This window comes from Haliotis asinina, unplaced genomic scaffold (assembly GCF_037392515.1).
Source record: "Haliotis asinina isolate JCU_RB_2024 unplaced genomic scaffold, JCU_Hal_asi_v2 scaffold_34, whole genome shotgun sequence".
Taxonomy (NCBI): Eukaryota; Metazoa; Mollusca; class Gastropoda; order Lepetellida; family Haliotidae; genus Haliotis; species Haliotis asinina.
Window position 1 is genome coordinate 187,272 of NW_027133906.1, and position 15,499 is coordinate 202,770.

Consider the following 15,499-nt stretch of genomic DNA (forward strand, 5'->3'; position numbering starts at 1 on the left):
GCATGATTTTTATAAAAAAACTTCATATTTCACAACAAATTCAGTCAGCTATTCTTATTACTTCCAATATGACGATATATACTTTTCTGCATTTTTTTTAAACAATAACATAAAGCCATAAATGATTTTAGTAGTAGGGATTATTTTTCTCAAAGTACCGCATCCATTACGCGCATTCTGATTGGTTTGTCGTATTTTCGCACATAGCAAGCATCGAGAGAGCGATGAGTCTTCTTGGAGTTTACGGAAAGGGGCCTCCGGCACCCTAAATAATAGCGAGCCCTGAAGCTACTGATACGCAGCCAGTTGTTAGGACAAGTGTATCTGTTTCCTGTTTATAGTTATGGGTTTCGGCAATGACTATGATAAAACATTGATAAAACGTATAACTAATAGTATGGTGTTATGTTACCAACACTTGGCCATTGTTGAATGTCTGAGACTGTGTAGACATGTCTGCAAGTGAGAGCCCAATTATTGCATCGTATATCACTGGTAAAGTGCACCGTGGCGTGTCATGTTAGTGATCATTTTCGATTGTTTATTATGGTGAAATTACATTTTCAACCATCCATGTTTACATCAACCAACGACAACTAGGTTACATGTAATATGGGTACATACACATATATATTCACTGCTATAGACAAACGAAACCTATGGAATCCTGGAAGGGACATTTTCACGATTTTGGATTGTCAGTAGCAGGTTTGACCATCATCTGTGTTGATATATGCGAGGTACAGTCATTGACGACACCGCGTGGATAAAGCAGCGCTAACCTTAGGGCTGTTGATGGAAACCGTAAGCAAAGACACGGTCAAATTACCGGGATGGCTTGGGCATGCTGTAGGCGTGGCGCCATCTCATCCCAAACATGTACGGGAGGTATCGTGACACAAACAGTCATTACAGTGAGTGAGTGAGTCCAAGGGTTGAGATATTGTTCTATTATTGATTCCATTGCAGTATTGTGGAATGCCACTTGTCGGTGTAGATGCTAGCTCTGCTGAGGCAAATGAGGAAAGAAGAACAACAATGTTATCAAAAGGTTTTACATGGGTGAATGAGCTAGCATGCCTGAAAACGAAAAAAAAAACATGACATCGATCCGCCATAAAAGATGATTAAGAGCAAGCCAACAACACTTAGGAACTACAATGGCATGTGGGAAGGACTGTAATTATAAAGAGTGGAATATTTCCACCCAGTGATATCTGCTTATCTTAACCTTGAATGATGCACAATGACCAATCCACAATGATCATTGCACAAGCATTCAGATCACAGATTGCTTCTTCTCATTAACATACTGCACATACTTACGTGGTCCTCCACTGAAAGAAAACTATCTCTTTTTCAGGCGATTTTTTTCTCAGAATGACCTCCTATCTTCTTCAAAAGCTGAAAATGTGTTAAACACCAAACTATAACATCAAGGTAATATATGACGGCTCATATTAAATAGAAATATACTGCTGGGAAAAAGCTATTCATTTTTGTGTCCAAATGGAGAACTTCTCAGAACCGTTTCGCTATTTCCCATTTCAGAGAGGCTCTTCGAAGGGGCATTCAGAACGACCTTTGAACCTTAAAGTAAAAGTTTAACCTAGAATCAAAGGCACAATAAAAAAGATTCATCGGCGTGTACAAGATCTCAGTTGACCAAGAACATATCTCTTTCCAATTTATTTGGGAAATGGCCATTATTATATGTATTCAAACACATGCATTGGAGCAACCTAGTTGCTCATCATAAAAAATATGGATGGAACCATTAATTTCAAATTTTGTGCCACAACCATGCGTCAGCTTGGTTCTGTTGACTTTCGTGGTGATGTTGGTAGAATATTACCTTATATAGAATACCAACATATTTATTATTGAAACAAACACCCTGATCATGTGTAAATAAAGAGAAAAAATACCTTATCTACGTTTTTAAACGTAAAACTGAACTTACTGCAGTCCGGTGAAAAAATGCAGTTTCTTGTCTTGAGCTGCAAACTTTGACATATCATCACCAGACAGTTCAAAATCGAAAACCTTTGAAAAGTAAGAGAAGAGCTTATATAACAAATATCCCTTCGAGATATATTTGCTTTTAAAAAACGTCAGTGAGTGACTTAAACTGTTAATTTATCATTGTTTTCAATTTTCGAAAATATAATTGACAGTATGATAAGTCAACTTCCAATTGCTTTGAATAAATGAACACTACCTTCAAATTTTCTTGCATTCTTGAAGGATTGGTGCTTTTGTTGATACAAATGATGTCTCTATGTACAAGATAGCGGAGGAGAATCTGCATAAGCAACAAACTGATAAAGAAAATGAATTTTCGGTCGTGATTTCCATCATTCGTAACTACTCGTGTCATTCCAGCAAGTCGGATAGCGTCTTGTACTCCTCATGTTGTTTACGACTGGGTCCTGTCTAAGTGCAAACGGCATAGAGATGAAAGCAGTCTAGAACTATTATCAAGGAAAGATATCTCTGAATTTCCAAACATGGCTCAAAGAATATTCTGCATCCCGCAGGCAAAACAGCAATACGGTCATTCCCTTTGCAAGCATGTTTCAGTGTTGAACGTTGTTCACCCTTTAGCTCAAAGTTTATGTTCAAAATTGTGCTTTGTATAGTTTCAAAGTTCAACTGTTGTGCCATTTTACAACTGGGCCATCTAGAACTCGGGGTACTCCTTCCTTCTGTTTGAGAACAAAGGGTCGACGCAAAGAGCTTTAGTAAAAACGAAGTATAGGAAATGAAATGAAAGGTAACACTAGTTCTTGCTTGGGTCTTTTGAGACATATGTTTTGTGCTGACTGCGCAAATCAAACTGTGTCAAACATGAGGTGGGGATGAATGATGAAAATGGCGGTTATGGGAGGATGAGGATGAAGATGTGGTGATGTGCTTGTGTAACGTTATATATTTCTGTGTATGAAGTAGTAAAGTGGGGGTTTGCAATGTTTCAGTGACATCGTTCCGTATCACTCACAACCTCTCATCTTAAAAGACGAAGATGTCAATGTGCTGCATTAATTCAGATACAACAAAGCAAATGACTTTACAACAATAACAGCATGGGTTTAGTCACAGTTTTTCAGTAGAGAGTCTTACTAGTGAGCTGGTCGAGCTGGTGAACCGAGAGGGCTGAAGGCTGTAAGAGTTATCCCCCTTTCCTTGAGAAATCGCAACAACTTTTCTTGCTGGATATACAAATGACACTCAAACTGCAAATATGAAATGTCAAAAAAATGTTAATCTTCTCTAACGGTGTATAAATTTATCAATAACAGTTTATTAATCATTTTACCTGTTCATTGTGGGTTACTTCGATAACTTTCCAAACTTGACGCATCAGAAACAAGAAGCTTCTATTTTGGCTTGTGGCCCACCTGTATTTCTTATAACAGTGGAACAAGCGAAAGCTTCTGAGACAAGGGGATCCTATTTTGGCGTGTGGCACACCTGGATTTCTTATAATAGTGGAACAAGTTTGTATAATGTTCAGTGGGAACAAGGGAGACTGGGGCGTTGTTCCTGCTTCAGGAAATTTGGTTGCTTGTATAATGAGAACTCATCAGTTGTCTAGCAGAACATTGTTCCCTTCACCTTCAAATCACAAACTATTATTGCAAAACATTGTTCTACCTGGTTCGTGGCTGGTATTGTTTCAGCTATCTTGCATATCATGTCAATCTGTTCCACGTTGAAACATGAGACACTGATAAATCCGGTTTGGTCACTGGGAGCCACCTCTTCCATCCCCTGAAGTTACATTGATTTAAATATGCTGAATGGCCATTTGATCATAGTAATAACAGGAGTTTGCAGGCAATGTGAATAAACAATGATATCACATTTTCATACCTATGTAATCAATGAAAATTATAAGACATTATACTTTCAAGAAGGGTGCATATTCCCCTCAACATTCATCTTCGTTGGTTGGTTGTTTTTTAACGAAACATTCCAGGTGTATGGAGGCAGTTTGGAAACAATCGAACCTGGACCAGACAAAACAGTGATCAACAGCATGAGCACCGATCTATGCAACTGTGACACGATGACATGTGTCAACCAAGTCAGTGACCCTGACCATCCGATCCTGTTAGTCGCCTCTTCTGACAAACATGGGTTGCTGACGGCCAATTTCGTTTTCACGGGTCTTACATTCATCTAACAACAAAACTTGTGTAGAACTACTGACCATGTATGTACATATGTATATATGTTTCCTAAGTACAGTATGGATTGATTCGAGGAGATGGCCGACCTTCCACGCATCCATTAGGAGCACATCCTGGAATGCGGGTTTGTTGTTTTCATCCAGTGGGAAAAGACCTTTGTCTGTATCCTGTTAGACAGAATTACGCCGAAATAATACCGACAGAATGTATTGCAAACCTTACGAAACAGTAATTTGTAAGACAACACTTTTAAGATAAATTTGTAATGTACAAACTTGTTTTGTAATTTCAGTTTTATTCCAACACATTAGCATAATGTAAAAAAAGCCATTGGTCATGTATTTAAGTGTTCAAACACTGTGAGAGTTACGTGAAGCCGGACTGTCACAATGATATAGAGGGAATATGTGATGGTCGTTTACAGAGCATGCAAAGAAACTTATTTTATGCCAAGTTCGGAAAATATATTTATCACCTAAATGGCAACTTAATTTGAAACTGTAAAAATGTTTGAAAATACAAACTGTTTTGGATTTGTCAGGATGTGGAACAACACTTACTCTCAGCCCAACAGGAAGGTGAAAAAGATACGTGTCTACATAATCCAATAGTAACCTCTTCAGGCTTTCATTGAACTCGGTGTTTCGCATGGTACGACACCTACAGCTGCAATAAATGCAAATCGGATTCTTACACTTTCCAAAGACGCTTTTTAAAATCTTTTAAGTTTCACTAGTAAGCGAGCGAGTTACGCGAGTTTTACAATTTCAGCAATATTACGAAAGAGAACACAAGAAAGGGCTTCATACAATGTGCCAATTTGGGAAATCGAACCTGGGTCTTCGGCGCGACAAGCGAACGCCTTAACCACTAGGCAACACCACCTGTAAGCGAGTTACGCCACATTAAAGAGCATTTCCGTTTTATCAATATATATAAGCCTTGTTTTATTTGACGCTTCACAACGTAATCAACAAGACCAGCTATATGACGTGGATCTGTAAATAATCGAGTATGAACCAGTAAATCCAGTGACTGATATCATGGGCAACTATGTAAATTTGTTAAAATGACATGTATTAACCAAGTCCTTCATTGTGGTCACCCGATGACCTCCTATGACATAAGTAGGTCACTGAGAATTACCTTGAACCAAGATCTCCACAAGCACTGAATATAAGTTTAACGTTATTGGAAAGTCTGAAGTGATGGAGATCTTCAGCCTTAAGTAGAGTAAAGCAAACGAGAACAGGTGAAGTACATAACCTGATCAATCATAGGTTTCAGAACACGATCTGACAGCACTGGTGGTTTTTATCGAATAGTCAATATTCATCAAACCTTCGTTGTAACAAAAATGCCCTTCCTCTTCAGTTTCCCGGCCGTGAAGTATTTCTGGAGCACCTCCCCAATGAAGGCCTTGCCAATGTGTCTGTACCCTCACACTCCCACGCAACCATGACTTGACAGAAAATGGTTTGAGTTTGTGAGCGTCACTCACTAACTCACTCACTCCGAAGGTAATGCCTCGTTTTTCACTGTTTTAATATCGGTATTAACTATCGATGGTGAAAGAATAGTGATTTCTGGAGCATGTTGTCTTTTTAGCACAAGCAAACCAAGTCTTGGTTTTGTCTACAATTCACGATGTGCCAAACAGCTCGGTGAAAATAGTTTTAGTCACATCTACTCCAGGCACATACCACTGGTTGTGAAAGGCAGTAGGGGAGAAAAATTGTGTGGGTGGATAGATGTGATGGCGTCAAGTGGTGCCTCATCTCACCTCACTATGCCACAACACATCCTCCTATGCCACCATGCCATATCTTGATATGGCACACCCTACCATGTTATATTATGACATACCACAACCTCTTATGCCACCACGCCACATCCTGATATGGAACATCCCACCATGTTATAACCCACCATACTATTCCATATCCCACCATGGAATGCAATATTCCACCATGACATGCCACACGAAGCCATGCCATGCCACATTTCACCATCCTATTGCCCACCATGCCACATATCACCATACCATGCCTATATCTTACGATGCCATGCCATGGCGTGCCTTGCCATGCCTTGCTACATCCTGCTACCCCACTCTCCACCATGATTTTTCAACACATGCCGCATCAAATTCGTATATGTGTGGCCGCTGATACCATGTTCAAAATTGTGCAACATTATCCAGAACCAAGCTGCCATAGTGCCTTCCTGCCCGTGCGATATGAACATTCTTCTACCCCCTCCATGAATACAATGTAGGAAAACTATTTTGAATGTTGCTACACCCTCACAAGTACATCAGCTAGCTGTTGTCTCTAATAAATGGTTCAGGAGAACGGCTGGCCACTTTTCAGTGATTTGTATGCCGTGTCCATGACTTGAAAAGCCCGTCGTGGATGAAATGGTATGGTTTAGTTTGGTTGGTGTTTAAGGTCTCACACAGCAGTGTTCTTGCGACGGTCTGTAAATGATCCAGACAATCCAATGATCAACAGCATGAACCTCAATGTATGCAGTTGGGATACAATTACATCTGTCAACCATGTGAGAGAGAGAATGACCACCCGACCAATTCTAAACCCGGATTTTCACAGGTTGTCATGGACAGACAGACAGACAGGGAGATAGACAGACACACGCATAAACGCACTCACAGAGACCAAATGCATACATACCTTATAAATTCCAATCATGTTGATACAATAAAGCATGTGTGGTTGTGGTTGTGTCAATGACACAATGTACATAGCATGTCCGACGTTGTCCAACATGTTGCAACATTGGTCGGAGTCAAGCAACCATTCTGCCATACCGTCCGTGAGATACGAGCTTTATTCACCCCCTCCGTTACGACAATGTAGATAAGCGTAGATAATAACGACAATTTCAACAGCGTTTTCTAATGTGTAAACCTCGAAACCAGTGTTGAATAGCTAACAAGACTTTACATTTATGCTTACGGACCGTTCATACGTTGCGGCTAAGTGTGCGTGCGTGAGTGAGTGCGTGTGCGTGCGTGTCTGTGTGTGTGCGTGTCTGTGCATACATACAGGCGCTCATACAGGCGACCCTCCCTCCAAAAAAATTCCCATGCATGCAAACAAACAAACAAAGAAACAAACTCTAATATAATAATGTTAATCATCTCCCTACGCAATATCGGGCACACAATATATTTATTGTTGATTCTGTAGCTCTGATACTATGTTTCTCAGGTCCAACACTGTACAACAATACCCAGGCGTAATCAGCCAGTCGGCCTTCCAAGCCTATATCATATGAGTTTTATTCCCTTACCATTACTAAAATGGGGGAAAGGAAGTGTTTTTGTGTTGCAATCATGGCTGATGAAATTGACTGTATAAATCGTGGGTGGTAGCAAGGCTATACTTGCCTGCTACTGTATGACAGAAACGACAAACATTTCATGACTTCGCCTGGGCCAAATGTAGTGATACTGTGAAAACCAAACAATATGAACCACCCGGTGGCTTCATCTCCCTCACTACATGTCTTGACCATGCACAACACCAGTTACTTGAATGAGTGAGTAAGTGAGTGAGAGGGAGGGGGGGGGGGGGGAGGGAGGGCAATGAAAACATATTTCATGAGCTTGCTGAGCACACTGGCTCATTGACTCGTGTTTGCTGAAAGTGCGGTTGTGTTTTGAGTAGGAATGGTATTTTCCGTTTAGTAATCGTGTTGATATAATAACACATTATGTCTATGTGGCCGTTGTTTGTTTGTTGCTTGGCTGGTTGGTTGACTGGTTGTTCGTTGGATCGCATAGCATAGCATAGCATAGCATAGCATAGCATAGCATAGCATAGCATAGCATAGCATAGCATAGCATAGCATAGCATAGCATAGCATAGCATAGCATAGCATGGCGGCTGCTCTTGGCCGTTCCCCATGAACAAATCTCGCTAAACTGCATTTGCTGTTATTTCGGCTTCATGGCAATGAAGTGTGCCTCTCTTCTCAGTATTAGGGACGTCACCACAGGTGAATAAAAGTAAAACAAAACTCTGTTTTCAGTAAAAACGTATCGATGAATTTTACTTTAAACAAACAGCTAAACCAAATAAAGTGAAATTTAGATTTCAAATATTCATAATTTTACCTGGCCCATGGAAAAGTTAAGTCTCAGAATCTTATTCAGTTTAGAATAAATGTTGATTAACAAATGATCAGATAGATTCGAATTGTAAATAATTTTTAACTTCTGAAAGATGTCCCGAACTATACCTTCTTTAATCACGTATTTTCCAGTGTTTCAATTTGTTGAAGAGATAGTAAAATGAACTACACCACATACGAAATTGCCAACACACTAGGGTATATTTTTAAGTTTAACAATGCATGCTTGTCTGTGCTTATATTTTTACCAATTTTTTATTTTGGAACCATTTTTCTTCAGTGACTAATTTCGTTTGTGTCAGTCCGAGTGTAGTGGTGTTCATTTTGGAACAATAATATCCAGAGACCAGGATAGTTACTCTCGAAACGTTCGTAGCTCTGCGAACTTCTTAAGCCCAATCTCAACACACTGGTTACGATCAAAGTTACGAATTCTTAGCGCTACGTGCGTTTCGAGAATAGGGGCCCAATTACTTAGACATGACACACTAGCCCGTTGTTATCTCTCTCGGAGAACAATCTCTCAGCTGAAGGTCTGCCGCCAGAAATGTTGCGCTCGTCGCGTGACGTCATATCTGGCTATGATGACGTCATGACTCTGTCCCTGCCTCGGCACCCAGTTGCTGCTCACGTTGGGAAATGTCTGGACGTCTGCCAGACCTGCTACCTTGGCGCGTGAAGTCGACGTCATACCTGGTGATATCGACGTCATAAGCTGTTGTTCAGTGACTCGTTTACAAGTCGAGTGACTTGTTTACAAACATCAGCTGCGAACAACTTTTGACTGAAATAGTCATGTAGCCCCTTGCCATACGCAAATTAATCTTCAGAGTACTGCTCTTCATCAAGTATCCATGTTTCCACCGGAAATACACTGAATGCATCAAAAGCGCATAGTTAATTGAATTAGGTACATATAAACTATTATTTAGCAGGTCATGTGACCGTCTTCATGTCGCTCGATGACTGACTGTAGAAAGTATAAACGGATTGGCATTTCACATTTTCAGAATTAAATTCTGTGGACAATAAATCAATAAATTAATTGTATCAGTCTTTCAAAGCAATGGTTTGCTTGCGTATTTGTTTTATCCGATTCAACCGTGGTAAACACAAAAGAAGTCAGTCAGTCAGCCAACCAGCCAGCCACCAACCAACCACCTTGCTTATTGTAACAATCTTCCATAAAGTTATGCAACGTTGTTACATAGTTATTTTTGCCGAGACGAAAAGTTATTTAGGGCGAAATCCAGGTCTGTATATGAGAGTATATCTTTAGCAAATCTTGCACATATCTTTAAAGTAAGTAAGTAAGTAAATAAATAAACAATTCAGATGTTCAAAATACAGGTTTTCAGTATCCTATAGTTTCAACAATAGTAACAGCCAGATGACATAAATTTGCAATTTCAATTTGTGTATTTTGAGAGAGGGATGCTGATGAGGGAAAATATTGTCAGAACTCGGGCAAAGCCTCTGAATTCTTCACAACTGAGTGGACAACCGCATCCGTGTGTTTATTTGAAGATGAAATTAATAAAATGAATTCTGCCGTTTTTGTACTTTCAAGTTTTAAAATGACCTTTCTGCTGTCAGTATTATGACATAATGAGGTTCTTCAGGGATACGGATTTTTATACTGAACTATGTCGTCTTTATGCCAGGCTAAAACACATGATTGCTGTTCTTGTGATTATTATTTATACTTGTTGGTATAAAAACTGTGCTTACTCTGATAGTTTTTCAAGCCTAAGTATATTACAGTATATCAAGCCATGTAAATGTAAGGACTTACGAAAACAGGCCGTGTATGGCTTCAGAGGCAGTGTCTATATTGTGTATCTAGAGATGTAGCATTTTAGTCCAGATTGAAGCACAGGTCTGCAGCAGTGATGCACAGAAATGACACAGAAAATGACACACCCACCACTCTGCCATGTGACGTCAGCCGCTGCCAAACATTCTCCCACTGCCAAACATTCTCCCACTACTAAACATTCTCCTAGTGGTGAGAGCCCCGATATGAGAACACGCCAAATGCTTCACCATTCACCACAAATGTAAGCATGACTAGGAAAATTGTGAAGTTCAGTGACGCCCAGAAGAGCGTGGAACTCGCATCCTGAACACTCAACGAAAATATTGTCAAATAAAAATGCATACAGTATGAAAAATACTCCTAAATCCTGATATTAACAAGATCATCACTAAAATTAATCACCTCGTACTTGGATCCGGCGGGAAGCCATTTCCGTGAACGGCCGTTTTTCAGATATTTGTAGGCTGCTTCAGTTAGTTAGCACAGCCTGTATCATCCTGGATGTTTTCAGAATGGGACACATTAGGCACAATGAACCAGGTTCTAACCTGTCCACCACACGTTATCTACACCAAAAGGGAGGATAAGACCATATGGACGAACAGCTTCTTATTAGATAGGGAGTGACAAACAAAAAACAAACAAACAAAGCCCAGTGATACTGAACTCGGTTAAGTATTTGTTGGTACCATACAGTTCCTGTGTTCATCACGCTTTCAATGTTTTTTTGTCGCTAATAGAATTAATCCTGCTCAAGTGGCTATAATAACGTATCTGAACTTGTCGCAAATTGTACAAGACTACGAAACATTATTCAGAGGTAAACAGCCATACATCCTTTCTGCCCATGAGATATGAGTGCTTATTCAACCCCTCCATTAATACAATGTAGGAAGACCTACAACAATGTTTTTAACTTAACTAAGCAACGTCATGGGCAGAAAAAAGAACATATATTTAAATCTATTTCAACCAACAAAGAAAAATGCACCAATAATTTATTGCTATGAGAATTATCGTTGTATCAGTGTCACAGGGGATACCAACAATTGTCAAGTTTTGTATATGTATTGGAGCCTCCCTTTCCCCCAGTCAACCTGTCTTCCTTCCAAGCCATGTCATATGAGTGTTTTCCCCTCTCTACCATTCACACAATGTAGGGAGATTGTTTCAGTGTTGCACCATGCACTGCTCATTGTCTTATGCTGCAGTCAGTACCTTTCAAGCTCGAAGCTCTATGTACACATTCGAGTCTGGACAATACGATCGAGAGATCAATAGCATGAGCATACATCTTCACAGGAGGGCAAAGATGACAACCACGTGAGCGAGCCTGACCACAAGCTGGGGTACTAATGGGGTACTGTGTTTAAATAAAAAACACGTTAAAAACAAAATACTTTTAAGAGAGATTCGAACGTCGTATGCAGTTTTGTTTTTCGTCCCACAGCATAACATTCTCGTGGTTGGGTATAAGGCAGAAAACAACACTGTCTGTCCCTAAGTATGTTATTGGTTTATAGCGCATATGAGCAGTTCGGACTGGTCCTGTCATCGCCATGCTTACTCTGTATGTTGGTGTTTAACACCCGCACCGTGGCTTCGCGGCAGCTACTTACAGTTTGCTAACCCACACCCACGCCCCACATTCACCACAAACTGAAAACCAAGACTCGCAGTATGATAGTCTGTCTCATTTGACTTTGGTATTCCTTAATTTCTTCCTACGATTAAACTTAAACTCTAATCACTGTAACAGGTTAGCCAGCTCTACCTGGTTTTCACATTTACATTATGTTTATTTCTGCTTTAGGTGCTACAATGCAATCACATTCTTCCCACTCAGTGTTGGTTCATGCCAGTTAACCATGGATAATAACTCTGTATTTATATGTAGCTTTGCTGGAACATGGTCTCGGATTCAACAACTGACCTATATAAAATACAAACAAACAAACAAACAAACAAACAAACAAACATCAACAGCCTATTAACAATATAAAGTAATTTGTTTGAGTGGCATTTTAGAAGTTGAGGTATACAAAGAGGACACATTGTTATGGATAACAACTTCTCTATCTCGTTCTATTATTAAAAGGTCTTCTAACCTCAATTTAGAACACCCCGACTCCGACACTACCACACCCCCATCCCCGGACCATCACGCACCGTTCTCTCTCTTGACAAGGGTACAGGAATCTGTAGAAACGTCGCACTCACACAATACAGAAGTTTTTATCCATAACAGTCTGTCCTCTTTGAACAATACAAAGGCTAGAAATAGTGTTTGCCCAAACTGACTCATTTCTTCATCACTGGATTGTCTGGTCCTGACAAACCAATACAAACCAACAAAACACCAAGACCTCTCACACTCCCACTCCAATCTTTTAACTAAATGCCTTGTTTATGTAGGCTTCAGTCATTTTTCTAGTCCTACTCCCAGACACCCCATTGTTTCTCACGTTATTAAAGCTGAAAGTCGAAATCCGACCGTGGGGGCACCGTTATTAGAAGGTGATGTACAGGAACCATCAGACAAACTTTGAAACAAGACTGTTTTCTGTCATACAACAATTTTACGTGTATGGTTGTGTTTTGGGCACGGTGTTGTTTTGACGGGAACATGTTTCTCTGTAATATTGATCTTGAAAATCTTCCCGTGTGTGTTTGCAGGATTATTGAAAACATCTCCATTTTCGTGCTGACAAGGATGAACGGTGTAATATTCATTCATTATACAGTAAATGTTTAGCCTACTGTTCGCGAACCATGAACACCGTCTCCCAAATACGCCAGGCGCGTGAAGATGGCAGCAGTTGCATGCCCTCACTGTCCCTGAACCATAATTTTGTCCTTGCAGCATAGCACTGCCCGTATCATAACACTATGAAGCAAGGCTAGATTGTAATTGCCATGGCTGGTTTTACTAGCATTTTGCAAATGGTCGGGGATATCTCGTAGCGTTTGCATCTGTGAGCGTTTAATTAGAAATAACCGGGCGAGGCTTGGGACTGGCGACCCTTACACCCACTAGTCCTGAACATGTGTGTGAAAATTCCATGATTCTTCTGAAGCTGTCGATGAGCAAATCTAGCTGTATCTGTGACTACATGGGACTTCTCATGAATTATTTTAAGTACATAGTATTACCCTATAGAGTGCCTAACCTATTTAAAGATATGCCAACCATGGGGTTTAATTGTGAACACAAGAGTCGTTTGTTTTGACGGACATGGTGTTCACTTTTACAGCGTTAAATAAAACCTTTATTCCAGAAGGAAATATGAATGGGTTACAGAATACTTTGTAAGTAGATACCTTTGAATTCGGAAAGAAAGTGAAATCCTGGATAATTCATTGGCATTTACCTATCTAGAAGGGGAATCGACTGACAGAACAGTGTGTGTGTGCATGTGCCATCAAGGAGGATGATGTGGTTGGGGTAGTTGCAGTCTACTATGTACCAAGACGGTGGTGCGGTGGAGCTAGTTGCAGTCTATTAAGTACCATGAAGGTGGTGTGGTGGTGCTAGTTGCAGTCTATTGAGTACCATAACGGTTCTGTGGTGGGGCTACCTGCAGTCTATTAAGTATCAGGACGGTGGTGTGGTGGGGCCAGGTGCAGTCTATTAAGTACCAGGACGGTTGTGTGGTGGGGCTACCTGCAGTCTATTAAGTACCATGACGGGGGTGTGGTGGGGCCAGGTGCAGTCTATTAAGTACATGTGATCTATCCCAGGGGTTGTCAAATGGCGATAAACTGATGAATATGGACATGTAATCAGAACGATAGATGAAGTAAATACGGAGACGCATCAACCCTAATTTGTAGCTTAGTCTGTAGCGTGGTCTGTGAATTCTTCATGTTTGACACCATTAGGCAAAATAAGTAAAAAATGACACATCCGAAACGTCATCTCTCGCTTCTTCGTACACAATGACATTACGTGTTGTCATTAGCTGTCATTAGCTGTCACACGGTGCCATCGTCATAATTGGAATAATAGATCAATTGGCTATATTTTAAAATAACCCTTTTTAATTTAAATAAAGTATACATGTGTTTGTAGAAGCTATAATCATATATTTTTCAGAACTGTATGCCCCTAGGTTCCCAACGTCACATGGCAGAAGTATTATGTATTATACATGGTACCGCTGAAGAGCCGTATTAGAACTGGGGCCCGTCTCACAAAGCTATCATAGGCCTAAGATCTCGTAGCTTTTCTCGCAGCATTTGTACTTGCTACGTTATAGAAGGCGGGATTCTACGAGGAAAGTTACGAGATCTTAGCCTTAAGTAAGTTTTGTGAAACGGGACCCGGGTCTTCATTAACTCATGGTTGACACGACTAACGCTTGCTCAGGTAAACTGACCTAACACTTATCATCGTCTCCCTGCTGATCGATGCTCGTGCTGGTGATCACTTGAAATGTCTGGTCTAGACTTGATTATTTACAGACTGCAGTCGTATTTAGCGCGGCCTTAACCAAACGAAACGATATGATATACGATGAATTTTTTACCTAGTTAAAAGTGTCATTTATGTAGAAGAGTGAGTGAGTTTAGTCGCACTCGGCAATATTCAAGCACTATGGTGGCGATCTTGAAATAGTCGAGTTTTGACAAGACAATCCAGTGACCAAGATCTTGAGCGTCGATCATTTGGGATTCGATGACAAATGTCTGACCACCCGATCCCGTTATTCGCCTCTTACAACAAGCATGGGCTACTGAAGATCAGTTCTAACCCGGATCTTCGCGGGTTCAATATCGACGAAAACACCATTAACGTAGATTAGTACCAACGCAGATGACAAACGTATCTGTGACTGTGGCACGAATAGGCTCCCGTAACTATCCATAATGCAGCATTTTTCTTCTTTTCTAATTAGCCCCACCCCTTTGCAGACTGTCGTTGTGTCTGTGTAGTTGACCAACGTGCCGTGGTATTGACCCACGTTGTCTGCCATAAGCTGGGGGTAATTTTCAATGAGTCATCAAAGTGGGATAAAGCAACTGGCCTCTAACATGTTGGTATTTTGCAGATTCACTTCCAACCCTAAACATGGTGAAGTTCCCATAGTGTTTGTACACTGCGCGTTCGGCAGATATTTTTATTGCAACTTGATATTCGTGGGAATTTGTGAGAAACGTAATCTTTAGTAAGACAATCTCTTCCACCCCGAAGAAAACATTTATTTGAAAAAAAGACCCAACCTACCAAACATAACAGCCCATAAAGCATTAAGGAAAAGCAAACAAACAAAAACAAAAAAACAGCCCATAAGGCATAATGACACTCCCCAAAATAAATAAATAA